The sequence below is a fragment of the Orussus abietinus genome, unplaced genomic scaffold, assembly GCF_000612105.2.
Source record: "Orussus abietinus isolate OABI.00-Male unplaced genomic scaffold, Oabi_2.0 scaffold127, whole genome shotgun sequence".
Lineage (NCBI taxonomy): Eukaryota > Metazoa > Arthropoda > Insecta > Hymenoptera > Orussidae > Orussus > Orussus abietinus.
This window is the reverse complement of record NW_019394273.1, coordinates 167,191-195,000: the sequence shown is the minus strand read 5'-3', so window position 1 is coordinate 195,000 and position 27,810 is coordinate 167,191. Positions and strand designations below refer to the sequence as shown.

Genomic DNA, 27,810 nt, shown 5'->3' with positions numbered 1-27,810 from the left:
TTAAGAGGACACCAAGGGCGCTAAAAAATTAAATCGACCTCGATAAAGTAAAATTCGGTTCTTTAAGAGGATACGAAAAGCGCTGAGAAATTAAATCGACCTCGATAAAATAAAATTCGGCTCTTTAAGAGGATACGAAAGGCGCTCAGAAATTAAATCGACCTCGATAAAGTGAAATTCGGTTCTTTAAGAGGATACCACAGGCGCTGAGAAATTAAATCGACGTCGATAAAGTGAAATTCGGCTCCTTAACAGGATACGAAAGGCGCTGAGAAATTAAATCTACGTCGATAAAGTAAAATTCGGCTCTTTAAGAGGATACCAAAGGCGCTGAGAAATTAAATAAATTAATTAAAAATGAAATGAAATTAATTCCAGGTCGATGAAGTGAAATTCATCTATACCCTTTCTGGTAGTAATGCCGTTTTGAATACTCAACTGATACTAACCAACGATATATATATCGTTGGTTCGATGGATTTTCCTTCTCGCCCTTTATTTTAATCTTTTTTTTTCTTCTATTTAAGCGGTAAATTACGGAGCCTCGTAATGGGTCTCCGTCTACTCGGAGGCCACTTGCCGATGATTACAGATAGGTGTAATCATCGTCACAGGAAGTAACCGGCTGTGCCGGTTTCCTCTGCTCGGTCGTAATTTCCTGCACGTCGGTGCGAACCTGTGGACGCGTTTTACCTCCGGGCTCTCGTTTTGTCGCCGACAGATGCAATGATCATTTACCGGTTCCAGTTGCGTTTCGGAGTACTCTCATTCGCCTCGATAAATCTTCCGGAACCGGTGGGATTTTAAGCGACCACTGGAAATACTGGATCGCAGATCTTCCTAGAGCAGGTTGTACGGGATAGGATTAAAATTTCATGGGATAACCGGATTAATGATACATCTATATGTTCGGCTGAGTTCACAGCTAATTGCGTGTAGATGTCGGTGGCTCAATCTAGGAGAACTGTATCCTGATGGTTTTTTTAATATGCTTATCTCTTTATCGAGATCAAGTCAACCGTGGTGAAGAGTGGAATGGTAGATACCTACGGGGAACGACGAAGTAATCGTTGTGGATCGGTTATTTCTTTTTTTTTTATGTGATTAAAGAAGAATGGTGAATTTAGGGGATAAGATTTATTTTTTAAGATTTATTTCTAAAGGAGTTTAAAATAAAAGAAAGTTGTTTCGCGAGCCATATCGAAAGGGATTGGCGGTCTGGGTTCGGGGATAAGTACGTCAACGGATATTCATCTTTGGGGCCCATCTCGAAGGAAAACTATCCTGAAAATTAATTCCCCTTTTATATTTTACCATCTTGACTGAGATATTCTAATCGAATTTTTAATTAAACATGACTTGAATCCCACTCCATTCCCAAAAGATTAGCGTTCCAAGTTGAGCACTACGTATGACGTCCATTCATGAGCCATCAGGGCCCATCTCGAAAGGAAACTTCTCTAAAACATTATACCCTTTTATATTTCACTATTCTAATTGAGATATCCTAATCGAATTTTTAATTAAACATGACTTGAATCCCACTCCATTCCCAAAAGATTAGCGATCCAAGTCCAGTACTAAGTATGACGTCCATTCATGAGCCATCAGGGCCCATCTCGAAAGGAAACTTCTCTAAAACATAATTCCCTTTTATATTTCACTATTCTAATTGAGATATCCTAATCGAATTTTCAATTAAACATGACTTGAATCCCACTCCATTCCAAAAGATTAGCGTTCCAAGTCCAGCACTAACTACGACGTCCATTCGTGAATCATCAGGACCCATCTCGAAAGGAAACATCCCTAGAACTTAATTCCCTTCTTCATTCCCTAGAACTTAATTCCCTATCTTTCACTATCCTTATTAAGATATCCGAATCGAATTTGGAATTAAAAATACCTTTCATCCCACTCCATTCCCAAAAGATTAGCGTTCCAAGTCCAGGACTAACTACGACGTCCATTCATGAGCCATCAGGGCCCATCTCGAAAGGAAACATCCCTAGAACTTAATTCCCTATCTTTCACTATCCTTATTGAGATATCCAAATCGAATTGTGAATTAAAAATACCTTCCATCCCACTCCACTCCCAAAAGATTAGCGTTCCAAGTCCAGGACTAAGTATGATGTCCATTCATGAGTCATCAGGGCCCATCTCGAAAGGAAACATCCCTAGAACTTAATTCCCTATCTTTCACTATCCTTATTGAGATATCCGAATCGAATTCGGAATTAAAAATACCTTTCATCCCACTCCAGTCCCAAAAGATTAGCGTTCCAAGTCCAGGACTAAGTATGACGTCCATTCATGAGCCATCAGGGCCCATCTCGAAAGGAAACATCCCTAGAACTTAATTCCCTATCTTTCACTATCCTTATTGAGATATCCAAATCGAATTGTGAATTAAAAATACCTTCCATCCCACTCCACTCCCAAAAGATTAGCGTTCCAAGTCCAGGACTAATTACGACGTCCATTCATGAGTCAACGGAGCCTCCTCCTCGGGTCTCGGAGGAAAAGCACCGGGGTCTGATCCCGGTCCAGCCCAGCATCTCTCGGGTGAGAGTAACCGGTCCTAGAGAAGGACGCGACGTTCGGGGACGTCTGGAGAGCGAGAAAGAGCGAATGCGAGGACTGGAGATACGGTATCGGTAGGCGGCCCGGTTCCCAAAGGCAAAAGGAGAGAACGGGTAAAAAGAGACGAGAGAAACGGCCGGGGGGAAGAAATGGTTCGAGGAACTGCGGAGACCAGTTCCCAAACAAAAGACTCGTCCAGAGACCGACGCCGGCAGTTCGGGATGGAATCCAGGTTCCGATCTGGTAAAAGAGGGTGTTTGGATTGGGCTGGATGCTGACTCAGGGGAGAAGAGGTGACAGAGACGGAAAGGGTTGGTGGCCTCTTTGGGGGGATGTCACCTCCGGAGTCTTTGTCCGACTTGGAGCCCGCTTAATCTACTACGACTGTCTGACCATACTTTCTGCAAGGCGAGCCCTTTCCCTCCTTTCCGCCTAACTACGCACTTCCGGAAAATCGAATTTCACGAGCGTAGAGTTCTTCGTTAGGGCCTCCATAATCATGGGTTGAGGTTTCAGATAATTCGATGCACCCGGTTTGGAGGAAAGTTTTATCAATATTTTGACGTTTCATATACATAGAATGACCCTTCCATATCACCTTGACCCTTTGCAACTGTTGAGATTTCGATAACGTACGTCGAGTCTCTCTCGACCAATCCTAAGTATATTTTAGCCCTTTGAACGCGGAGCCGTTTTGACATATGGGCGAAATTCGCCTGACCGTGCAGGCAATATTGGACCAAACGTCGGGCGCCTTTAGGCGCTCTTAGTAGCCAACGGGTTAAAACGAAGAAAAGATAAAATACGATTCGGAAATAAAGCCGCGTTAAAATGACAATGATAATAAAGTTTCAACTCCCATCCGCATACCTGCAACTTCTTTTCATCTCCATAACGAGAGAACTTTTTAAAGTTTTATTAATATTTTGACGTTTCATGTACATAGAATGACCCTTCCATATCACCTTGACCCTTTGCAACTATTGTGATGTCGATAAAGTATGTCGAGTCTCTCTCGACCAATCCACGATTTGAGTCTTCGTTAAAATTATTATCGTATATTTTAGCCCTTTGAACGCGGAGCCGTTTCGACATATGGGCGAAATTCGTCTGACCGTGCAGGTAATATTGGACCAAACGTCGGGCGCAAACCCTCTGCAGTCAACTAGGGACGCAGAAAGCACGAATCCAGAGGATTTCTGGACTTTTACTTCGATTTCTTTATAATTATTGTAGGAAAACGACAGGTGGAGTATGCCATTTGGTACAATACGCAATATAATTCGGCCCAGCTGTCGATATAGAAACCAACGTCGGCAACGTAGGCATTTAGAAAAATCTTCTTTATTAATGTCGATCAAGTTCCTCGACGTGTTCCACTTCACCTTAACGAAGCGCTTGAGCTTTCGTTCGATGAAACTGATCTTTTAAAAAATGTAGAAAAATGTAGAAAAATGTAGAAAATCCCTTTCGGGGATCTTTCCACATCCTTGATTTTTCCTCGGAGGTGGAGGAGGAGGAAAATAGCTTGCTCGATGGGGCATGAAGCTTTCGAGATTGACGGGCTTTTTTCCAACGGGGATCGAGCTTTTTAAAGCCCACGTGTCGTTGAATCGCGGAACCCACGACGAAGCACCGGAAGTAACGACGAGCTTGAAGGAAAGCTGCGAGGAAAGCTCGTCCTTCGGTGGAGCTTTTTCCCCTCCTCTCTTCCATCAGTCTTTTTCTATCCTCAAGGGGCGAGCTTTAAGGTCGAAAAGCTTGCGAGGGAATCACCCTAACTGGCCGGATGCCACGATCTCTCTCTACCTCTCGCTTTTCCTTTCTCTCTCTTTCCCCTGAATTTTAATATATGCATTTTTTACATTCGATTTGGGCATTGCATAATTGAATTAGCAATTTCGTCGAAAAGTCATTAAATGAAGGGAAATTTATTTCGGATGAGAAATGGGTGGCCAGGATCTTGAAATATACATGTATATATTTCTATGCATTTTATTTGAACATTACATGACCTAGTGAGCAATTTGTAGGTGGTAGAAAAGGATGTCGTAACTGTTAATAGAATTTCTGTTGCCTCGGTGAAGTAATTGTTTATTTCGTTATCGATACAACAAATTTGTTCCAGGAGCATTTTCAAGTGTCGATTGAAGTTTCTTGTTAGGACTGATTCCATTTTCTGCGTGTACGAGTGAAAATTTTCGTCGGAATGACCTCTCATGTTGCGGAGGAATAAACGCGTTACCGTGAAACTACAATAAGCTGGCCGTGTAATTGCTGGCACAATAGATATCCGTCATTTTCATAGAGCCTCATTTTCCAGCCGGTACCCGAGGACAAATATTTAAACACGTCAGGTGCACCGCGTGTGGGCGTAAAATAATTACATTAACGGGGGCGGAAGTATGCAGCCGGGATTACTAAACGGTTCCGTTCCGGTGTACCGACTATTGCACCCCCGTGAATGATTATTCCGTGTCGGGCTGCAATTACGCTCTTTCGTGGGATGCATTACTCCCACCGATTCCTAAGTCAGGTCTTACTCGTGTGACCGGCTCGTAATCATTTGCGATTGATAGAAATTATGGAAGTAATTAGAACCGATGGCACTCGTGTTTTATCCGCCGTTTACAGGGAGAGCTTTTCCTGCAGATTGCACTGCAACGTTGGTTCGTAATTTCATTTCAAAAGCTTTGGATTGTTCGGAATTGTTTGCCCTTTTCGATTATGTATTGAGATGTATGACAATCATTGGGTTGAAATGGATTAATTTTGCGTTTCCTCTTTTGCTCCATAATCGACGTTTTGTTAACCCTTTGGTCGCTGAAAGCGTTTAAAGGCGTTCGACGTTTGGTCCAATATTGCCTGCACGGTTTGGTGAATCTCGCCCATATGTCGAAAGTGCTCTGTATTCAAAGGGATAATTTCTACGAAATTAAAAAATTTACAAGAATCTGTGGAAGTGTATGACAATCATTGGGTTGAAATGGGTTAATTTTGCGTTTCCTCTTTTGCTCCATAATCAACGTTTTTTTAACCCTTTGGTTCCTAAAAGCGTTTACAGGCGTCCGACGTTTGGTCCAATATTGCCTGCACGGTTTGGTGAATCTCGCCCATATGTCGAAAGTGCTCTGTATTCAAAAGGGTAATTTCTTCGAAATTAAAAAATTTACAAGAATCTGTGGAAGAGTATGACAATCATTAGGTTGAAATGGGTTAATTTTGCGTTTCCTCTTTTGCTCCATAATCATTGTTTTATTAACCCTTACGCCGCTAAAAGCGCGTAAAGCCGCCCGACATTTGGTCCAATATTGCCTGCACGGTTTGGTGAATCTCGCCCATATGTCGAAAGTGCTCTGTATTCAAAGGGATAATTTCTACGAAATTAAAAAATTTACAAGAATCTGTGGAAGTGTATGACAATCATTGGGTTGAAATGGGTTAATGTTGTTCTTCAAACGACGTTTGGTCCAATATTGCCTGCACGCTTTGATTTTTTTTTCAGTGTACAATGTTCGTCGTACAAGCCCTATCTCAATACTGCAGGAGCAACGAAACAAATAAAAAGGGTTAATTCCTTTATCACGAATATTCTAATCTACTCAATAGGTATATACGTCGGTAAATATCTCAGAGGATTTTACAATGCCCACCTTCGTGGTACGAGTACCTATCTCAATGCTATAGGAGCAATTATTGGGTAGAATTAAATCGAAAGAAAAAGAGTTAATTCCCTTTTCACGAGTATTACATTTTGCCCGATAATTGTACATGTCGGTAAGTCTCGTAGGGGGTTTCGCAATACCCCGGAGCTTTAGAGTACGAGTACTCCAATGCCGGAGAAGCACGTGAACCATACGCGTTTTGCATTATGCATGGACTCTGCATAATCATAGCTTATAGGTTCCTTAATGCATACGCTGTGTACGAGCAAGTAGACTCTCGATGTACGTACATAAAAAGAATCGAAAGCTCCTCGTTCCTTTCGCTCCCAGCTTAAAGCTCGGCCGGAAATAAAATACCGAGAATCCCGAGCTTTGATATCCCCGCCCGATATATTTCCGCAGATTGATATCGCAGGAATATCGGACCTTCGGTCTGAAACGTTGAAATCCGCTATTTTGAATAAAACGACATGCTTCATCGCTTGCGGCTCTTTTTATTATGCATGCATTGTTTATCGCGCGTATATCGAGTGGCAGGAAGTGTTTGCAAACATTACTGTTTTGCATTGCGGAGATTTTCCGCGATAACACTCCTCTCGGCGTTAGACGCACGTATGTCTGGCGATAATTTTAATATTTACTAAAATCAAAATCCAAACTGAAACATGTTAAAACGAAGGAACAAAAATGATAGATATCATGTAGATGTGAAATTATGGAAAATAATTATTCGTCATATTCACCCTGAGCAAAAGATATCATTGAACCAAAGAGATGTGTTTATTAATTAAAAATGTAATTATCCTACTCGAATGGACTCGAGAAAATCGGATGCAACATTCATGATTATTCCTTGAATGTCTGTCGATAATTTTAATATTTACCAAAATTAAAATCCAAACTGAAACATGTTAAAATGAAGGATATCGTGTAGAAGTGAAATTATGGAAAATAATTATTCGTCATATTCACCCTGAGAAAATGATATTGAACCGAAGAGATGTGTTTATTAATTAAAAATGTAATTATCCTACTCGAATAGACTCGAGATAATCGGATACAACATTCATAAATATTCCTTGAATTAAGAAAATATTTCTTTGGTTCAATGAATCTTTTTTTTTTTCTCGGTACATCACTGTAATTGCAGATATATCGATTATGCTTCGCTTCATTTAGCCCATGATATTAATGAGTACCGAGGTGTCATGTGGTATTTCTGAAGATTGTGAAAATTATGAAATTTTAAATTGAGGTTATGTTTAGCTGTATGTATATAAATTGTGTTAATGAGCGCGCGAGTAGATGTATTACGGCGATCGTAGCTCGCATACAAATTATTTGGATCGGAATAAGAGGAGGCCGAAAATATCCAAATGATCCGAATATTTATTGGCCAATGAACATAACCTAACTCTGGCAGCGATCCAACGTGTCTCGTTAAGGCGCTGTCAAGGCTTTTGACGTCTGTGCCTCCGTGAAAAGAGAGACTACAGAGTGTTCTCTCATCTTCGGTGAATTAGTGCCCCTTCGCACCTAATTTACATTTTGGTCGAGTGATAATTCCTGATTAACCGAACAGCATGCCAATTGTCAGGGAACATAAAGGCCGGATTATTCGACGGCGCCGTTTTTGGTAATACGGCTTAAACCGCAATGGTCATTATTTCTCGATAATATTGTTTAGGTAATTAATAAATTAGGCGGCGCGCAATTTCTGTGAGGTCTTGATATCGAATGATAAAAATGATAAAACTGATAAGGGCTGGAAAAGGTCCCTAAAATTTAGTTTAGCACCATTTTGAACGTATTCATTTCCTTTATATTGTCTTGATAAGGCAACTACACTAAATGATGAATCAAGGTTTGGTATATCAAACCGAGTGAATTTATGAAAAATTACTTAAATGTTAAAAATTGATTTCAGTACGCAAGTAGGCTATAAAAATGATCCTAAACACATTCTGGATTAGACATTACAGACTGTTAAAATTAGAATTAGAGATTAATATAGAATTTTTTTTTCCAATTAGTACCGGTGCGTTATCAGTATCAATGACATTTAAGTATCTTCAGACATCCCATCTACTTTTTACTTGCAAAATTAATTAATTTTCTTTGATGAACTGGCGGTTGAAAATCCTGTTCGGAGGTGTACTTCGTTATCGCGGAATCAAATTGCTCTGGGATAACATTTCTGTCGTGATAATGATTACCGCTGGCAGCCAAGGACATCCTTTAATTGTGATAATCATTATCACAGGCAAACTCGCGGGTAATTATTATCCCGCTATCCAAAGGTGGCAATCCGATTCTTGCAAATCTCCTAGGAAAGAACCGGTGACGCTAATGAAGTGTACATCGCGTGCACTGCATAATTAATGCATTTTCGCGGAAGTGTCGGGAAGTTCGCACGCGAACACCGGGTGCAGGATTAATATTAATTTGACGGTTTAACTGCCGGTGCAATTAATCTCGGCTATCATCGGGAACTATTAAACGGACCGAAAAGTGAGGAAACCGTTCCTCTAGAAATTATACGCTTTTTACGACGACGTATGCTCATTGCACTGTTAAAGAAATTCTGTGAATTTTATAATATTTTCTATGTAAGTTTTATGCAGACATAGTCGTAAGATGCAATAAAATAGCAATGAATTAGCAATAAATTTTGCAAGAAATTTTATTGAATTCGACTGAAGTGACAATTCCAGCTTTATGTACATCGTTTCTTCTTGCGATTATTTTCGACATTATTGCCACGTTATTACGACATTGCTACGACGTTATTACCAAAAAGAGTATAGATGGATTTTAATTTATCTACTAAATCAACATCCAGACGCTCTCCTAAAAAAAAAAAATATAAAACATCTCCGTTAAATGTTTAACCAAAATTACTTCCATCCTCCTATATGCACCTGTCAATTCCAAGCGATTGGGAAAATCGTCGGATAGTGGATTGAATTTTCCGGATTACCTAATTCCCGGGCATTTCCATATACCTCCGTCGAATTATGTACCGAGGTTCCGTGAACCCGGTATATAACCGCGTTTAAATCGATGGAATATCCAGCGGTGGTTACGCAAGCACGTATGTGCAATGGTGGAGGGGAACGGGCATGTTCAGTGTTTCGTGTGTTCCTTGTATTCCTTGTACTCCTTGTACTCGTCGGTAAACAAATTCGAGCCCGGCGGGCCGAGGTCTCGGGATATAACGACGAGAGTTTCTCTATGTACCGGCTTATGTACATGCACCCGAAGGTGTACAGTGGCGGATATGAATGCCTCCCCTACAGATACGGCATCGCCTGTGCAGGATGGGAAGGCATTGATGTCTCCCAGTGTACCTAAAGGTAACCGCTCGTGAGTGGATAGATGTGCATTCGTTCCGCTCGTAGGAAGGTTGGGTTGCAGCTCGTTTCTGAACTCTACAGCTCCGGGAATTATAATCGAGGCTCAAGTCCTTCCTTGATAAGAAATAAATAGTAAATAAAATATTTATAATGTCCTTGATAAATGCAAAAAAGCATCCGATACAGATTATTCCGAACGAAGAACTCTACGGCTCCGGGAATTATAATCGAGGTTGAAGTCCTTCCTTGATGAGAAATAAATAGTAAATAAAATATTTATAATGTCCTGAAAAATTAAAAACTCCTTATTGTCGTAGGTCATGCCTTAATCCGACAACCAATAAATTTTTCAACGATTTTTTAAAAAACTTGGAATTTGTTCTAGACTCCAAAAGTTCGATTTAATGTCGTCGGCAAATGCTTTAACGTCAAAACATCAATTTCTTGCTGCGAATCACATTACACCAAAAAAATCTACCCTCTTATCACAGGTCATTTCCAACGTTTATGTCGCTTTGTCTTTGTTCGAGACACTTTTCATCATTTTTTTATAATTGCCTATCGTCTAGTGAAAAATTTCTTGATCGAATTCTCGATGATTTCCTTCATAGAACCTCAAAGTTCCAGTTTTAACGAGGTCGGTGGGCTCGCTAATGTCGAAAGTTCGGCCTATTGTCGTAGGTCGTGCATCGAGCCGACAATCAATAAATTTTTCAACGATTTTTTAAAAAACTTGGAATTTGTTCTAGACTCCAAAAGTTCGATTTAATGTCGTCTGCAAATGCTTTAACGTCAAAACATCAATTTCTTGCGAATCACATTACACAAAAAAAATCTACCCTCTTATCACAGGTCATTTCCAACGTTTATGTCGCTTTGTCTTTGTTCGAGACACTTTTCATCATTTTTTTATAATTGCCTATCGTCTAGTGAAAAGTTTCTTGATCGAGTTCTCGATGATTTCCTTCATAGATCCTCGAAGTTCCAGTTTTAACGAGGTCGGTGGGCTCGCTAATGTCGAAAGTTCGGCCTATTGTCGTAGGTCGTGCTCCGAGCCGACAACCGGGCTCTAATCTCGGGGCGGCTCTGCGATCGTTAAAGACGAGCTCCTCCGTTCTCTCCGAAGCATTAACGCTCTAGCAGCGAGAGTTCAGAAACGAGCGGCTTTAAGAGGCCATAAAGAAGGTGCACACGATCGGAATATCCTGACTAGGACGGCAAGGACGACGGTCCAAGAAAAGGACTCCGGCCTTGGCAGGAGAAGGGCCGCTCCTATTGTAAATCTTTCATCCTTCACGTTTCCGAGTAGTAATCCCGTCGAGTGCTCCAAAGATCGCGATTTAAATGGCACAGGAAAAAGGTCCTTTCGGCTCCCTGGAATTTTTCCTAAAAAGTCCCTAGAAACTTGAGATAAATATTGAATTTTAATATACAGAATCACGAGTTGAAACATTCGAACGTGATAAGATTAGAGATTAAAGTTTCTTCAACTCTATTCAAAGAAATAATTTCTTTAACCCTTTGAACGTTATGGATCCATAAGTGCGCCCGACGTTTGGTCGAATATCGCTTGCACGCTCTGATAAAATTCGCCCTTATGCTAAAAGGTCTTAACGCTTAAAGGGTTAAAAGGAAAGATATTTATTTTTTCTCAGTTTGACATTTACACGATTTTCATTTCTATATTTTATTAATGTCTTTAATCCTTTGAACGTTATGGACCCATAAGTGCTTCCGACGTTTGGTCGAATATCGCTTGCACGCTCTGACAAAATTCGCCCTTACGCCAAAAGGACTTAGCGCTTAAAAAATTAAAAGGAAAGATATTTATTTTTTCTCAGTTTGCCATTTACGGGATTTTCATTTCTAGGTGTTGGGACGTCTTTAGCGATGTATATTCCGAGGAAAGAGCGTGCCCCGAAGTTTTTGCGAGATGGCCGGCTGAGAAGTTGAAGTCGGAGAAGTGGCGGAGAAGTTGCGGAGAAGTTGCGGAATCGATCCTCGGGTTTGCGTCTCTCCGAGAGAAGAACTGGCTTTCGCGAGTTCGCCCGAGTTGTCGCTTCCGCTACTACTTCCACTTCCCCTAACTACTTTTACTTCCTCCTAGGGACATTCTCCTTGACTTCGGATAAACTTTCTTCGCAGAGCCTCGTAAAGCCGTCCCCTGACCCCCGGCGGCCTCTTAATTGACTCGTTCGGTCAAAATTGTCCGAGCAACTTCGATATCGGCCACTCTTCGATCCTTTTGGGAGCACTTCCGGGTTGGAGGGAAATTCCCCCACGGGAATAGTATCGAGAGAATTTCTCTGGATTCATTCTCGGCGGCCTTAACTTTTCCCCCAGCTGGCCTATTGAATTGTGTCACATTTTTTCACGTGAATATGCAGACTCTAAGGAAGATCTTGACGCCTACAAAATTTTAATTTTTATAACCTTTTAATATTTTCAAATAGATTTTAGGAAATTATATTTCATCGCTGTCAGTACCTTAACGTGATATTAAAATGGTTTGTCAGGGATCAATCTTTTGAGAATCTTTTCTTATAACTGGCTATACCGAACTGTTTGACAAACAGATCTTAAGATATTACATTTGAATTTCGACCAATCCACGATTTGAGTCTTCGTTAAAATTATTATCGTATATTTTAGCCCTTTGAACGCGGAGCCGTTTCGACATATGGGCGAAATTCGTCTGACCGTGCAGGTAATATTGGACCAAACGTCGGGCGCCTTTAGGCGCTCTTAGTAGCCAAAGGGGTAAAACGAAGACAAGATTAAATACGACTCGGAAATAAAGGCGCGTTAAAATGACAATGATAATCAAGTTTCAACTCCCACTTCTTTTCATCTCCATAACGAGAGAACTTTTGGCAGTCTTTCAACGCAATAAAGAGGCCCGACAAATTTTCTGCCCGGGTTTCCCTCCCCTCGAGTTTCCTTCCGAGGCCGGCGAAGAACTTTCTTTCTGATCCCTCGAAGGGCGTTTCCTCTCCGGCGACCTTTCTCTCGCGTCCTTGCGCGTTAACGTTAAGCCGCTCTTCATGGCCGTCTGCGGGATCGAGCAACTTCCTGCATTAACGCCATCCCCGGGAAACCGGGACCCGGGGATGTCCCCGACCCCTGGGGAAAGTTGGCCAAACTTTCGAGGAAGTCCTACGCGGGAGCGACCTTTCGTCATCCGCGTTCTCCAAGATGGCGGAGGCCCTTTTCCTTCATCCGCGTTCTCCAAGATGGCGGAGACCGTTTATGTTCATCCGCGTTCCCCAAGATGGCGGAGGCCGTTTATCTTCATCCGCAATCTCCAATATGGCGGAGGTAATCCTTCTTTGAAAGCGTTCTCCAAGATGGCGGAGTTAGTTCCTCGAAAAAGTTCTTCAAGATGATGTAGATGGTTTTTCATGGTTTGCGTTCCCCAAGATGGCGGAGGCCGTTTATCTTCATCCGCGTTCTCCAAAATGGCGGAGGTAATCCTTCTTTGAAAGCGTTCTCCAAGATGACGGAGATAATTCTTCATGGTTTGTGTTCCCCAAGATGGCGGAGGTGTCTCTTCTGAAACTTTACTTTACCAACGAAACCTTCTCCCGTTCAAATTATCACGTCCGCCATTCCTGGAACAACTAGTTCATAGTTTATCCCCAATCACTGATCGCATCGTCACATCTCACCGAAAATGTATTTCAGCATAGGTTTGCTTCGCCAAAAAACCCTCTTCCGTCCAAATGATCACGTCCGCCATTTTCACGAAATTCAAGCTTCCACGAAATCCCCGAAATTCAAGCTTCCCCATATAAAGACGACATACACTTGAACAAAACCAATTTCTCAATGACATTTTAGAGGATATCATCACCGAACAATTACGTTCATAATTTATCCCCTTTCGCCAAAAAACCCTCTTCCGTCCAAATGATCACGTCCGCCATTTTCACCTCCGCCATCCCTGGAATAACTCCCTCAAAAGGGGAAATCCAGGAAATTCAAGCTTCCCCATATAAAGCCGGAGCTTTCGAGGCGCCGAGTTTGCAACCCCAGTTGGGGTGACCCGAGGGCGAGTTTCGGATCCGCTTTTCGTCGCCATTGCGCGAGTTATACTGTCCTCTAGTAGCCGGATACGTAGGGAGCGTTTTCACGGGACTCCGGGATAGGGACGAAAAGGGAGTTTCCGGGGTTGAAAGGAATCGCTCCCTTGGTCTTTACATCGTTGGAGCGGACAAGTCCGGAACCTTTACGCTACACGTCGGACTCCCCGGGGGTTGCAGACGACTCGGAGCTTGCGGGGGTTGTTTACGGCCAGGGTCTTTTTATACGGTTTATACAGGCTGGAAGTGATGTGCTGTCCCTTGTTTGTCTCTTTTTATCACGATTCTTTCGCTGTCTAGAATCGCAAGGACCTTGGAACATAAATCGAGGGGGTGGATTCGTGTCAAAGGACCCGCCGCCATTATCGGAATTGACGTCTCCTTTAATCGGATTGTTTTCCACGGGTGGAGGGTATTTCTGGCACCGATATCTACCAGGCCAGACGTTGTACATTCTCAGGTTGTGAATATTGCAGATATGCAGTACTAATTCAAAGTACTTACATGGAATATTATGTCAATATTAGTTAAATAGTTCTATCCTGAGTCATAGTTTCGCATCGTCAAAATCATCGCAGAAATGCCCATTTTATCACATATCTTTCATTTTATTTTGTATAATGCACGTTGCACTCTTTTTTTTTTGTAGAATGCAATTTGTAATTTGTTGCATGTTGCGCGAGTACGCATATATGTATTTGCCTTTCTATATTTTCTTTATCTCTTTCTTTCTTTATATGTGTAATTGACTTTCATGCAGTACAAATCTGGAGTATTAAAATATCCCAGAGTCAAAAATGACGCTGAAATGTGCAATGTCGCAGTTAAACTCACATATACGCGTGTACAGGTTCATAATTGACTTTCATGCAGTACAAATCTAATCCAATATGGCGGCCTCGAGGCGCGTCATCTCTTCCTCTGTCACCCTGCTCGCAACGAACGTGTTATGGCTTTCATGCAGTACAAATCAGGAGTATTAAAATATCCCAGAGTCAAAAATGACGCTGAAATGTGCAATGTCGCAGTTAAACTCACATATACGCGTGTACAGGTTCATAATTGACTTCCATGCAGTACAAATCTAATCCAATATGGCGGCCTCGAGGCGCGTCCTCTCTTCCTCTATCGCCCTGCTCACAACGAGGGAACCTGTTATGGCAAATGTCCCCAGTAATTCCTCTGCAGCTGCGCATGTCGAAGTGTATTTCTCATTTGCAGGACCGCGTAGGGGGAAAGGGGCGGCATGTGCGAAGTTTGGCCCCCCTCCGCAGGTGCAGGGGCGAGGGTGCCTCCCGGGCAGGTGCAAGAGTTGCATTCAGACATTCGGTCCTGCACTTCGCCTCGAGGCTCAAAAGCACAGGTGGCGATCTAGGGAAATATCCAAACGTATAACTCAAAGGAAGTGCCGAACCTCCAGAATTCGAAAAAGAACGCCATTGGACCAAAGAAACATATCGGCGAACAGTACGAAGGAAATATTCCGTCAATTCTAAGTACAATTGTGCCCATAATTATGAAAGTGGTCTAAGTCATATATTTTTTGTTTCGAAATTACATTGAATTAATTTCGTTTGAAATAATATGGCGTGAGATAACCGATAAACTCATTTTTTTTTTTAATTTTGACTTAGACCACTTTCATAATTATGGGCACAATTGTCTCTCTCGAGAAAACCTTCCACTTTCGACGAAACCTGAAACATTCTCGACAACCAGACGCGACATCCCCTTATCAGAGTCTCCCTTTGTCTCGCAATTGGCGGGTCCCGCGATTATGACAAAGAATCCCCAGTAAGCTCGCGGGGGGTCGGAAAGCCCTGGAATTCCAGGACACCCCCTTTTCCCCCAGGAAGTTCCCCAGGCTCTTTTCCCGCGTATTGTCGGAAACGAAGGCAAGTCTGAAGTTAAATCCACCGTCGAGTCTCTCCGTAGTTCGCCAGACGCGAATGGAAACTCCCCCCCAGAGGGCGATGGGTGGGTGGGNCCACCCACCCAGAAATTCCGTACTCGAGGAGGACTTCTCTCTCTTTTATTTTTTTATTCCACCGCGAGCGCTTTTATTTCCATCGAGCGAGAATTCCTACGCGGATTAAGGTCGTTGGAGAGCGACATGGAAACGCGCCGGAATTTCTGGCTCGCCTGATGAAAAGCAATATTGAGCGCTTTCGGGGATTTTATTTCGGGGGAAATGAATCGCGTTTTCCCCACCCTGGGGTGCGGAATTAGGTGCACCGAGAAGAATAGGAAATTTTCTCGAGAGGAAAGAAGAGATGTTTCTTTGAATAAGACCAAAGAAATGTTTTGTTAGTTCAAGGAATTTCACTGGAGGAGACTGAAATAAATTGTTAGAGTCTCGAAGGAACTTTGCGGCCAATTTATTCCAGTTTATTTGTGTGAAATCATTTGGACTCGAGTTAACGGAATGTGTTGTTTTTTTTTTTTTTTTTTAATGGAAATATCTCTAGTGTGGGGCTCGCACGCTCTCAAATAATAATGCGTTTGCGCATTGGGGAGCTATTTCGGTACGTCCGGGTCCTGGGGCCGCGTGCGAAACGCATGCGGAACGCCCGCGGGGGGAGGTAGACGCTAACGATCCATCGCGATAATTCTACCAAGGAGCTTTTCGGTGTTTGTGTCCCCTTACAATGTAACCTCAATGTGTATTCCTGCTCCGTAAGTAGTCCACTCGTTACGAGTCGTTGGTACATCCGCAAGTCCTCGTTGCAGAGCTTAAAAAATAAAAGTAACCGAGAAAAGAAAACACATACTGGGTATGTGTTACTGAGAACACATTAACTTGATTTCTAGTTGGACAGAAAAATTTGGTTTGTGAAAAACGAAATGTGTGTTTCGATCACATAACCACAAAATTGTGGAAATCACGTTTTACACATTTTTTATGTCATATGTTTTATACAACATATTACTGAGAACACATTAGCTTGATTTCCAGTTAGACAGAAAAATTCGATTTGTGAAGACGGGTTGGGAAAAATGAAATGTGTTTCGACCACATAACCACAAAATTGTGGAATTCACGTTTTATAGACATAAATCAAGATACGTAATTATACGAATTTTATATACGTAAATCGATCCGATCGAAGGATTTCGCTTTTATTTTCCTGTTCTTACATTTCGTGTATATTTTTAATTTTACACATAATTTTTGCCCTCTGTAGCCGTATAACATTATTAGTTCAGCCACCAATTATGCCAATCTTACGCGGGAATTATTTCTCAAACTCGCTTTGGCTTTCGGTGCTCCGCAACAATATATCTCCCCGTTTGTTTATAGATCCGAGCGAAAGGGAAGCGCGCCCCCTCGATCGCGTGCATTAATAGAGGCGCGTCCTCTCGCGTGTTCGCAAATGCATTAGCGCGCCGGCCAGCTGCCGGAATGCATAATGCATGCGATCGCGCCGGTGCATATCTACCTCGCCTGTCGTGAAAACCGTCGCATCTCCCCCTCTTTTTTTGCCTTTATATCTTAAAAAAAGGAATTAAACTAAAATAAAATATTGAATGTAGGAAATTCAACAGTAACGTTAACCACGATTCTTTGGTACCATACAATGAATTTTTCCTCGGGCCTTCTAACGCCTAGAAATTGTTTCATAATCGCAATTATTAACCGCAATTCTTGGGTGCCATTCAATGAATTTTTTTCCTCGGGCTTTTTAACGCCTAAAAATTGTTCATAATCTCAATTATTAACCACCATTTTTTGGGATCATTCAATGAATTTTTTCCTCGGGCCCTTTAACGCCTAGAAATTGTTTCATAATCGCAATTAGTAACCACAATTCTTTGGTACCATTCAATGAATTTTTTCCTCGGGCCCTTTAAAGCCTAGAAATTGTTTCATAATCGCAATTATTAACCATAATTCTTTGGTACCATTCAATGAATTTTGATCTCAGGCCCTCTAACGCCTAAAAATTGTTTCATAAGCGCAATTATTAACCACAATTCTTTGGTACCATTCAATTAATTTTTTCATCGGGCCCTTTAACGCCTAGAAATTGTTTCATAATCTCAATTATTAACCACAATTCTTTGGTACCATTCAATGAATTTTTTCCTCGGGCCTTTTAACGCCTAGAAATTGTTTCATAATCTCAATTATTAACCACAATTCTTTGGTACCATTCAATGAATTATTTCCTCGGGCCCTTTAACGCCTAAAAATTGTTTATAATCGCAATTATTAACCACAATTCATTGGCACCATTCAATGAATTTTTATCTCAGACCCTTTAACACCTTGAAATTGTTTCATAATCTCAATTATTAACCACATTTCCTTAGTACCATTCAATGAATTTTGATCTCAGGCCCTCTAGCACCTAGAAACGATTTCATAATCGCAATTATTAACGACAATCCTTTGCCGCAATTCCGCCGCACAATGGCCGCAACAGTCAGTCTACAAAAATGATCGATTTACGATCGACGTGGACGCATTGTTCCGTGATCGGCGATCTTAAGGTTCACGAACGCGACATAAGTTTGCCGACATTGGCACGGCCAATAGATTACAAGTAACATCGATTACGTGCCAGTTACATGCATGATGTATAATATTTCCGAGTGCATACACTTATCCCGCATAATGGCTGAAAGACGCGAAGGGTATCGCGTTATCTCGGTGTGTAACGATACGCCCACTCGCACTTCCCGTGTAAGAGTAACGAGGCACTGTCGACCCGTGTAATCTATTAGTCCCGTGTCCCTATAAGGAGGTCCTTAGGGACCTGTAAATTGGACGGACATTTTTAGGGAGGCCTCCGTCGGTCAGGAAGGGATTCTCAATAAATCCAGCCGTCCCGGAATAGAAAATCAGCCTACGCGAGTTCGAAGCTCCTTGCGAGGAAACTAATGTTTAAAAAACAATCCATAAAATTCACACACTTTCTCACTATCTAAACAATAAAATTAGTATACTTTCGTTCTAAACTTCTAAATAAACTTGTAATTTCGTAACGTCGGGTTGTGATTATGCGAAAGTCCGGAGAGAAATTATAAATTTCATATTTGAAAGTTATGTGGTACGTATTGTTCGCAATATTTTATCGATGAATTTTTCATTTTATCAGCGTTTATCCCTGGAGACCTGTAAATTGGACGAAATGAAATTTCACGAGCACCGCGTTCTTCCTTAGGCCCTCTATAATCACATATTAAAATTTCATATTAAATCTAAAAATCTAAAAATTTTATAATAAAAAAAAATCACATATTAAAGTTTCGGATAATTTTGTGCCCCCAGTTAGTAGAAAGATTTTATAAATATGTATTAACATTTAGTTAGGTATACATATCACACTTTCATATCACCTTAAAGCCGAGAAAAGAATAGTAAGAATCTCTCGTTCGGCCTTGCAAATCCTCCGAAGGGGAAGAATTCCGAAGATTGTCGGAATCTAATCGCCGAGTGGGTCGAACGGCGGATCGATGTCTGATCGATCGATTCTGGTATTTCTGCGCCGCCCCCGGGGATTATTATGCCGTTCTCGGTTTCCCCTTTCCGTCCGGGGGGCGAGCCACGCTCGTCGGGAACTCGTCACCGTGAATTATAAATAATCGGACGTTTAACGATCGGCGGAGAGAGGGAGAGGGAAGGTACGCCCGAGGGAGACGGAGCTCGCGCCATTGTGCGAGAAGTTAGGCGCGGGTATTCTAATTGCGCTCCACATGAGTCAGCGCGGATCCAGCCGAGGAGGTTATTGGAGGTTAGGTTCGGCCGCGCCGACCGAGGAAATCGAAAGTCCCGGCCTTCCGTGCGAGCGGCGCGGCTTTTCATTATGTCACCCATTAGCGTCACTCTCCGCTTCGCTCTTTCGCCGCGTGGGTGCGCTGACCTCCGCGCTGCAGTCGTCGGATACACTGTTGAAAAGAAAGATACGACAATTCTGTAACGTTTTTTTCGGAAATTTCATCCATACGTGGTATACTAATTTTATAACATACTTTCAAATAAAATGTACATGTATTATAAGTTTAGTACATATACAAGGTTTTGAAACTCGGGAAATTTCATTTCTCTGACCTTACGGCAATCCATCGCTTAAGCGCCATCATACTTTATGCACATATGCACGCCTTGCACTTCATGCAAATTTTTCATGAATTCCATCTCGAGTTCGACAAAATACCTCTAATATAGGCCACACTGCAAGGAATTGCATGATGGCAATGATAGTTTTGGTTTGAATGTAACCCTTAATGTCCACACTAAATTCGGTGAAAAATGTCGCGACCTCCACAAGATTTCTGCAGAGTAACCAAATTGCTGATGAACTCCCCTTTCAACTTCCGCACATTGCCAAGACCAGGTATTATTGGTGTTTACGTGGATAAATCGACAATGTATTACTGATATTCCACGCATTGACCCACTCATGGCTCATTTCCTTTCTCTTCAACTTCCTCCTCCAACACCACCTCGTTACCTTGCTTCTTTTACACGCAGCTGCTGCCACACCGCAATCCATCAAATTATTGACACAATATCTTGCGTTACACTCCGTGCAAATTTGTAATGGGTTCCACACGAAATTCAGTAAAAAATATAGAGATCTCCACAAAATTTCTGCAGAGTAACCAAATTGGTGACCAACTTCCCTTTCAATTTCCACACATAAACAGGTATTACTGGTATTTACATGGGTAAATCGACTTTAAAACGACAATGTATTACCGATATTCCATTTCTCTTCTCTTCAACTTCCTCCTCCAACACCACCTCGTTACCCTGCTTCTTTTGGCCATAGCTACATCCATACCACAATCCATCAAATGATTGACACAATATCTTGCGTTGCACTCCGTGCGTATGTGTAATGGCTTCCACACGAAATTCAGTAAAAAATATAGCGATCTCCACAAAATTACTGCAGAGTAACCAAATTGGTGATCGACTTCCCTTTCAACTTCCGCACAAATGATTAACACAATATCTTGCGTTGCACTCCGTGCGTATGTGTAATGGCTTCCACACGAAATTCAGTAAAAAATATAGCGATCTCCACAAAATTTCTACAGAGTAACCAAATTGGTGATCAACTTCCGCACATGACTAAGACCAGGTATTACTGGTATTTACGTGGGTAAATCAACAATGCATTACCGATATTCCAACCATTGACCCATTTCCTTTCTCTTCAACTTCCTCCTCCAACATCACCTCGTTACCCTGCTTCTTTTGGCCACAGCTGCTGCCATACCGCAATCCATCAAATGATTGGCACGATATCTTGCGTTGCACCTTGGATGGACCTCTCCTGCACTTCGGACACCCCCCTCCGGCTCTTCCTGCACCCCCGGAGCCGCAACCCCGCACTCCTTTTACGAGGAGCTCGTTCGTGCTCCAGAAAGCAACAACGGTGATTAACGAGCAGCTACGGTGCCGGGTCTTTTACGAGGGGAAAGATGAAGGCCTCGCTGCATTGCGGCCTGTAATTCGAGGCGTTGCCGAGCTGCGCACTCGATCGGCAGGGCTAAAACCCGTTTCCACGTCGGGAAAAAGGCGACCACGGTTCCCGAGGGAGGGGCCCGGGATCCAAGTGGTTAAAGGAGTCTCTTTGGAGACGAACCCGAGGAACGGAACACCCAGGGACCTCGCCGTGACCCCGGGTTCGCGGAACAAGCCGTTCCTAAAACTGGCAACTCGCCTGAAACGTTACGAGCTGGTATACGTTTTCGGTTTGCTTGCTTTTTGGCAGTGCTAAGTTAGCGTCGCCATCGTGCTACCAAATCGGCGTGAAGAATGTGCGGCGGTACTTTCATTTCGAATGTGCGCGCAATTGCCTGCAATCTGTCTATGAGGCTTCTACCGGGTTGTCCACGTAGTCTCTCTGGTGCGAGAATTTCGGTAGGACTGGAGAGCCAGTGCTCGATCTTTGCGATTTGAAGGTTTAAGATTTATGCGAGCGTTTTGTGTTAGCTCTGGGGCTTTCGGTAGAGTCAATGTGTGTCAATGATCCCGAGACTTCATCAGTCGTCTGATCAGCTCGCAAACAGTTGGTTAAGTTAACTCTCGAGGACGTCAGAGGTTCATCCAAGATTCAGGGCAGCATCTCTCGGCGATGATCCGTTGGTATCGGTTCATCAATGTGGGTGTCTTCGAAGAGTACGTCGAGAATGTAATTAGGGGAGATGGAAGGGGGCTGCTGAGGTGGAGGACACTGTTAGGCCACCGGGAAAAAGATGTCACGGAGTAATCCGAGCTCGTCTGCGGAGATTGCGGTGGGTGGACAAAGCCTTGTTTAAGCGGATTGGTGGGTGAGTGGGTGGGTACTTACGTTCATCTGCAAAATTGAAGGGATTTCGCTCTTTCTCTCTCGAATAGACACGGAAGATCCCTGGGCACGTCTCTGCTAACATCCGCAGGTTTTCTAGACCTTGGGAGCCAATTCCATCGCATTCGCGTTGCTGATCCTTTCGCGGCATACAAATGTTTCCTCGACATCCGTTGAGCAGAATTCCTCTCATGGATGGACTCCTTGAACTAATTCTGTCCATTTTGATGAAAACGTTGACGAGTGCTGTTGACTTTCCTGCAGCGTCTAAACGAATGACTGTGTGGCATTCCTAGAACAGAGTTCCCTTTGTTAGCAACAAATTCTTTCACATCCGCTCACCTACATCGCGTTAACGATACGGCGTTGATCCTTCTGCAGGGTCCAGAGAAACTGGTCTATGGTAACTTTTCAATGTAATTCCTCCTGTTGATATCCGCAGCTGTTCAGCACCGCACCAATTTCATTTATTCCCACATCCTCAAGATTAGGGATCACCAAAATCGGTCTTGGTGATGGTCTTGCAACAAGTGCAAGACCTATGTAACTCATCACCACCCAACATCCCCGATTCTTGTGATGATCGGTTTTGGTCTGACTCTTGCGGGGTTGGTCTTGCACCTTCTGCAGGGCAACCAACACCAAGACCTATTTAGCTCACCACCACCCAACATCCCCGATCCTTCCACAGTACCTTAACAGTAATCCCCATTGCATCTTCTGCAGAGCCAATTTCATCAATTTCCATGGCATTTTCAGGATTAGTGATGATCGGTCTTGGTCTGACTCTTGCGGGGTTGGTCTTGCACCTTCTGCAAAACCAACACCAAGACCTATTTAGCTCATCACCACCTAACATCCCCGATCCTTCCACAGTACCTTAACAGTAATCCCCATTGCATCTTCTGCAGAGCCAATTTCATCAATTTCCATGACATTTTCAGGATTAGTGATGATCAAGATTGGTCTTGGTCTTGCACCTTCTGCAAAACCAACACCAAGCCCCACTTAGCTCATCACCACTCGGCATCGCCGATCGTTCCACGGTACTCTGGCACTAATCTCTATGGCATCTCTTACCAAGCCAATTACATCCATTTTCCCAGCATTTTCTGAATCTTTACCGATCCATCCAGCATTCAACGCTCCACGGTATCCCCGAGGAAAGTCCCCCGGATTAACGATCCCGGGATCCGGCGAGCTCAATTCCCGAGGGCGTCCAGGAGACGGAGGGCTCACCTCGTCGGGTGCTTCCGGTTCCGGTAGCTCCGTCGCGGGCGTTTCCGCCGAGTCGGGGTAATTCCTCGAAGTTCCGGAAAACGGGGGCCGTTAAAGCCGGCCGTTACCTCGCTGCCGGGGGATCCTCTTTAAGGCTTGGCCGGGGATGGCGTCGGCCGGGGTGGGACGGTCGATATCGTCTCGTCTCGGCCGAGCTCCGACGGGGCGAAAGCTCGGCGAAAGCTCGCCAAATGCCGGGGGCTCAATTTTCCACCGTCCCCCAGGAAAAACTCCCCTCGAGCTTCCGCGTTTCCCGTGTTTTACCCCCCTCTCTCCTCTGGTCCTTCCGCCTTGCTGCGCCGCGACGACCTGCGACCACTTCCGCCGACCCCGGGACTCCAACCTGCGAGGCTAATTCCCCTCCACTTATTTCCTCTTCTCAAATATTCCGACGAGGGGATTATCCGACATTTTTTACTCCTTTTCTTTCCCCTGCTTTGCGTTACCACGCACCGAGAATGTTGCCAACATTTAATCGGCCGACCGATTAAATTAAATCCCCGCTTTTCTTTTGCATGGTACCAAAGAAATATTTTGTTAATTCCATAAATAATTATTTGAATTGACGAAATATTTCTTTGGTTCAATGGCATTTTTTTTTACTCAGTGTAGAGTTATATCTTGCGATCGGCCGACCGATTAAATTAAATCCCCGGTTTTCTTTTATCGCGTGATTGCGAGCGCACGATAATAACAATCCGCTGTTTCGGTATTGGTTTCATTCAGTCGTAAAGCGGTACAATAAAACCGTATTTCCGGTCTCCCGATTCTTGATTCAGTCTGCTTGGCTCGGCACGACTATCGATAATGGCCCGATTGAGTCGCACCAATCGATAGGTACGATTGTCAAGGTGCGATTACAACGACCGAGTAACCGTTTTCAATGTTCGATCGTGAAATTGCTTTTGCGGGCGTGATCGAGTGGCAGATCGATCATACGGAAGTGTAAAAAGTAGAAATGCTCTCTGTCTCAGCGAGAACTGAAGATTTGAAAATTCACGGATTCCTCTGTCTAATTCCGATATAACCTGGGAATAAATACAAATACACGTAACTACTCGGCATGTTGCATCATATCCATTTACCAAGAAATACGTATATGTAAAAAGTAAAAATTCATAAACAACGTTAGACTGAAGTTTGGGATGATTTTAAGCAGTCACCTAGTATTTCCGAAAGTGAACGTCGTCACAAATAGTTTTCAAGATGGCGTCCCTGAACCTTAGCTCGACTTTAACCGGATGCCTCTGTCTAATTCCGATATAACCTGCGAATAAATACAAATACACGTAACTACTCGCTATGTTGCATCATTTCCATTTACCAAGAAATACAGCCCTCTTTCCGACAACTTGCGGTGCATAAATATCGTCACGCTAAACTTTGGAACAATCCTCCTTAGGCATTATTGAGTACCGAGGCACTCGTGGAAGTGGAACTCGGCCATAAACGGCGAGTCCGACAGTGCCCTTAAGCTCAGCTCGGCTTTAACCGCCCGCCGCGCCGCCCCGCGGGCCCGGTCGGAACTAGTCGAGACTAGTCGGGCCTTACCCACTAGCACGGTCTCCCGACGATTCCGCGTCGAGCGGAAACGCAATCGGACGGCGCGACTCCGCAATAAATATCTCCCGGTCACGTGAGCAAGGCACGTAGCCCCGGGGCCTCCCTCGGGATATATAAGTGGGCCGGAATTCCAGCGGCGAGCCGAGCTGTGCGGGGCCATAAAGCGCAAAGTATTACCCTCCGATGCGGCCCGGCCGTAAAATCGAAACCGGATCCGCCGCGGTCCGAGCGCAGCAAACAACCGGTACCAACGGCACGCTCGCCCACGGACCGGCGACAACCGGTCCTCGCCCGCTCCCCGTCCACTCCCTTTTTGTCCGCATCTCACCGCCGCCATTTTTCATCCCGTCGCGGGCTCGCCCGAGATCGATCTCTCGCCCCTGACCCAGCTACGAGCGCGGCCGCGATCGTGGACGAGGTTCGAGATCGCGCCACCGCCGGAGCGCGGCGCTGCCGTCGCGGTGGTTTATCCACCGGAACGAGTTTTCACGGGGAACTGCGTCTTTCCTAGAGTTCTAAATCCAGTAAGTTACGTCAGAAACGAAGAGAAATTCCCAGTAACTTATCGGTAATTTCTCCAAAGCCTTTTTTTATCGAGAAATTATGAGAATTTGAATTTTTCAACAGATCGAACGAGAGGTTTCGATTAGCTATAGAGAAACATCGTAGAGGGGAATTTCCATTGTACGTTCTCCGTAGCCAATCAAAACCTTCCATTCGCATAGTCGCATGATGAAATATTAGTTCATTTGAAACAAATCACATGGAATCTTCCGTGAAGTTGTAGATACGTGATTATTTTTAGCTGGAGGTAAATACGACCCTATAATCAATATTTCCTAATAGTAATTATTACTCTATAGCTTGAACTTTGAAGTTGAATGAAAAAAAAAAGAAGTTATTTAAACGACGAAACCTAAAGTATAAATAACAAAATTAACGTTCTCTTCAATTCTCAATGTTCCTGGTAACTTACGGTATGTTTCACAGTTACCTTCTCCAATTTAATGTTACCGAGAATTTTCGAACTCTAGTCTTTCCCCGACGTTTAAGGTGTTATGAAAGGATCATTCGATGGGTTCGAAAGATTTTATACATAAAACTTCATTTACCAGGAGACGCGGTGGCGTCTCGCGCCTAGTATACAGGGTTTGTTCGAAAAGTAATGTCAGTGAGTCGATTTAAAGAAGCGCATAGATCAGATCGGTGCAACGCATTAAAAGGTTTCAAAATAGGCTCCTGCGTCGATACATCGCTTCCAGCGGGATTTCCAGGCATCTAAGGTATAACCAGTTAAAGTATTGCGTTATGTACTTCTCTTTAAATTCCAGGCTCGCTCAAAAATGTCCTCGTTTAGATCGACTTCAGCTCGTCCTAACTAGATACGCGTATATATAACCCAGTTACGGAGCTTATTCACGTGACCTGAATTTCAGGTTAGAATTGCCCCCTCGCGTGTCCTACCGCGGTTTTTGCGACCGCCGACAAACTCGGCCGCTTCGAAACGACCAATGAAAATCGATCCCGACTTCGCTTCCCGGGGACGCGTTCCGAAACCTTATTTCCGTGCCCCCCGAACTGCTCGGCAACTTCCGAGTAAACTTTCGAGCCCGGGGTATTTGCGTTCCGAAACTAGTTGCAGGATACTTTGCAGCGTACCCAGCGCCCCCCCCTTGAAGAGGGCAAACTACCCTTTCAATATGGCGGCTCTCGCGAGCAAACGTATTCGTTAAGCCGCCTCGGTGATTTTGACTGCGGTTATGTGAAACACGTCGAGGAACTTGATCGACGTCGGTAAAGAAGTTGTTTCTAAATACCTACTTTGCTGTATTTCTGTTTTTTTTTACTCTAAGATGTTAAGAAAAAAAATACAGAAATTACGAAAATAACCATTTTAACGTTTTTGAGGTTCGGGGAAGCTCTGATTGTTATTCCCTTAATTGCATAATAATCTCGCAGTGACACTGAAATATACCACTTTTAATTGCATATCTTTGTCATTTTATATAATTATATAATTTTTTTTTTTCGGTAAAGATGTTTCTAAATACCTACGTTGTTGTATTTCTGTTTTTTATTTTTGACAAACCTAAGCTGTTAAAAAAAATACAGAAATTTCGAAAATAACCATTTTAACGTTTTTGAGGTTCGGGGAAGCTCTGATTATTATTCCCTTAATTGCATAATAATCTTGCGGTAAAACTGAAATATACCACTTTTAATTGCCTATCTTTGTCATTTTATATAATTATATATATTTTTTTCGAATTTAAACGAATGTATCGTTTTCCACGATGGAAGTTTAGCTTCTTAAATCCCTCAGACAATGGTGGCTGGGAGTTGCAGTCACTCTTAAAATTTCTTACGAATATAATAAAGAACCTGTTCAACTAGAGTGTATCATTACCCCGGGCTTGAATGAACAACTTACTATGAATTACCTCGATTCATAAATAATTCCACCGGTGAATGAGAAATGTACTCTAATTTAATTCCACGTACAATGGGAGGCTCCGAGCAGTATCTACTTCGGGGCATATTTTAATTTCCCTCGAGATGGATTCACTTCTCCTTCCTACCGGAAGTAAAAGGTTCCTCCAGGATGAATGCAAGCTCGCATTATTCGAGAGCTGACAAAACGGTCCATCTTGAGCTTCATATCGAGCAAAGCCCAAGTCGAGTCAGTAATTCATCGGACGAAGGAAAATGAACATATTAACCAAGCACAACGAACAATATAGAGGTCCTGGAATGAAGAATATGGTAATGCCCGTGATTAATTGTTTAACCGAGGATTTCCTCCCCGCAGACACGATGAGCGTTAACAAAAGCGTATCTTAAGGTGTTATTGTAAATATAATAAAGCAACTTTCCAACGTGGAGTGGGTCATTACCCTGAGGTTAAACGGACGACTCTGGATAAACGACTTCATTCATAAATAATTCCATTATGAATGGGAAATATCGTTTAATT

General features: G+C 43.1%; 1 protein-coding gene across 1 annotated transcript in view; it reads left to right on the top strand.

Annotated features, from left to right (window-relative positions):
• LOC105703569 (probable JmjC domain-containing histone demethylation protein 2C) overlaps positions 1-27,810 on the top strand; it is a 132,108-nt gene that overhangs the window by 39,534 nt on the left and 64,764 nt on the right. The gene's annotated exons all lie outside the window — the stretch shown is intronic.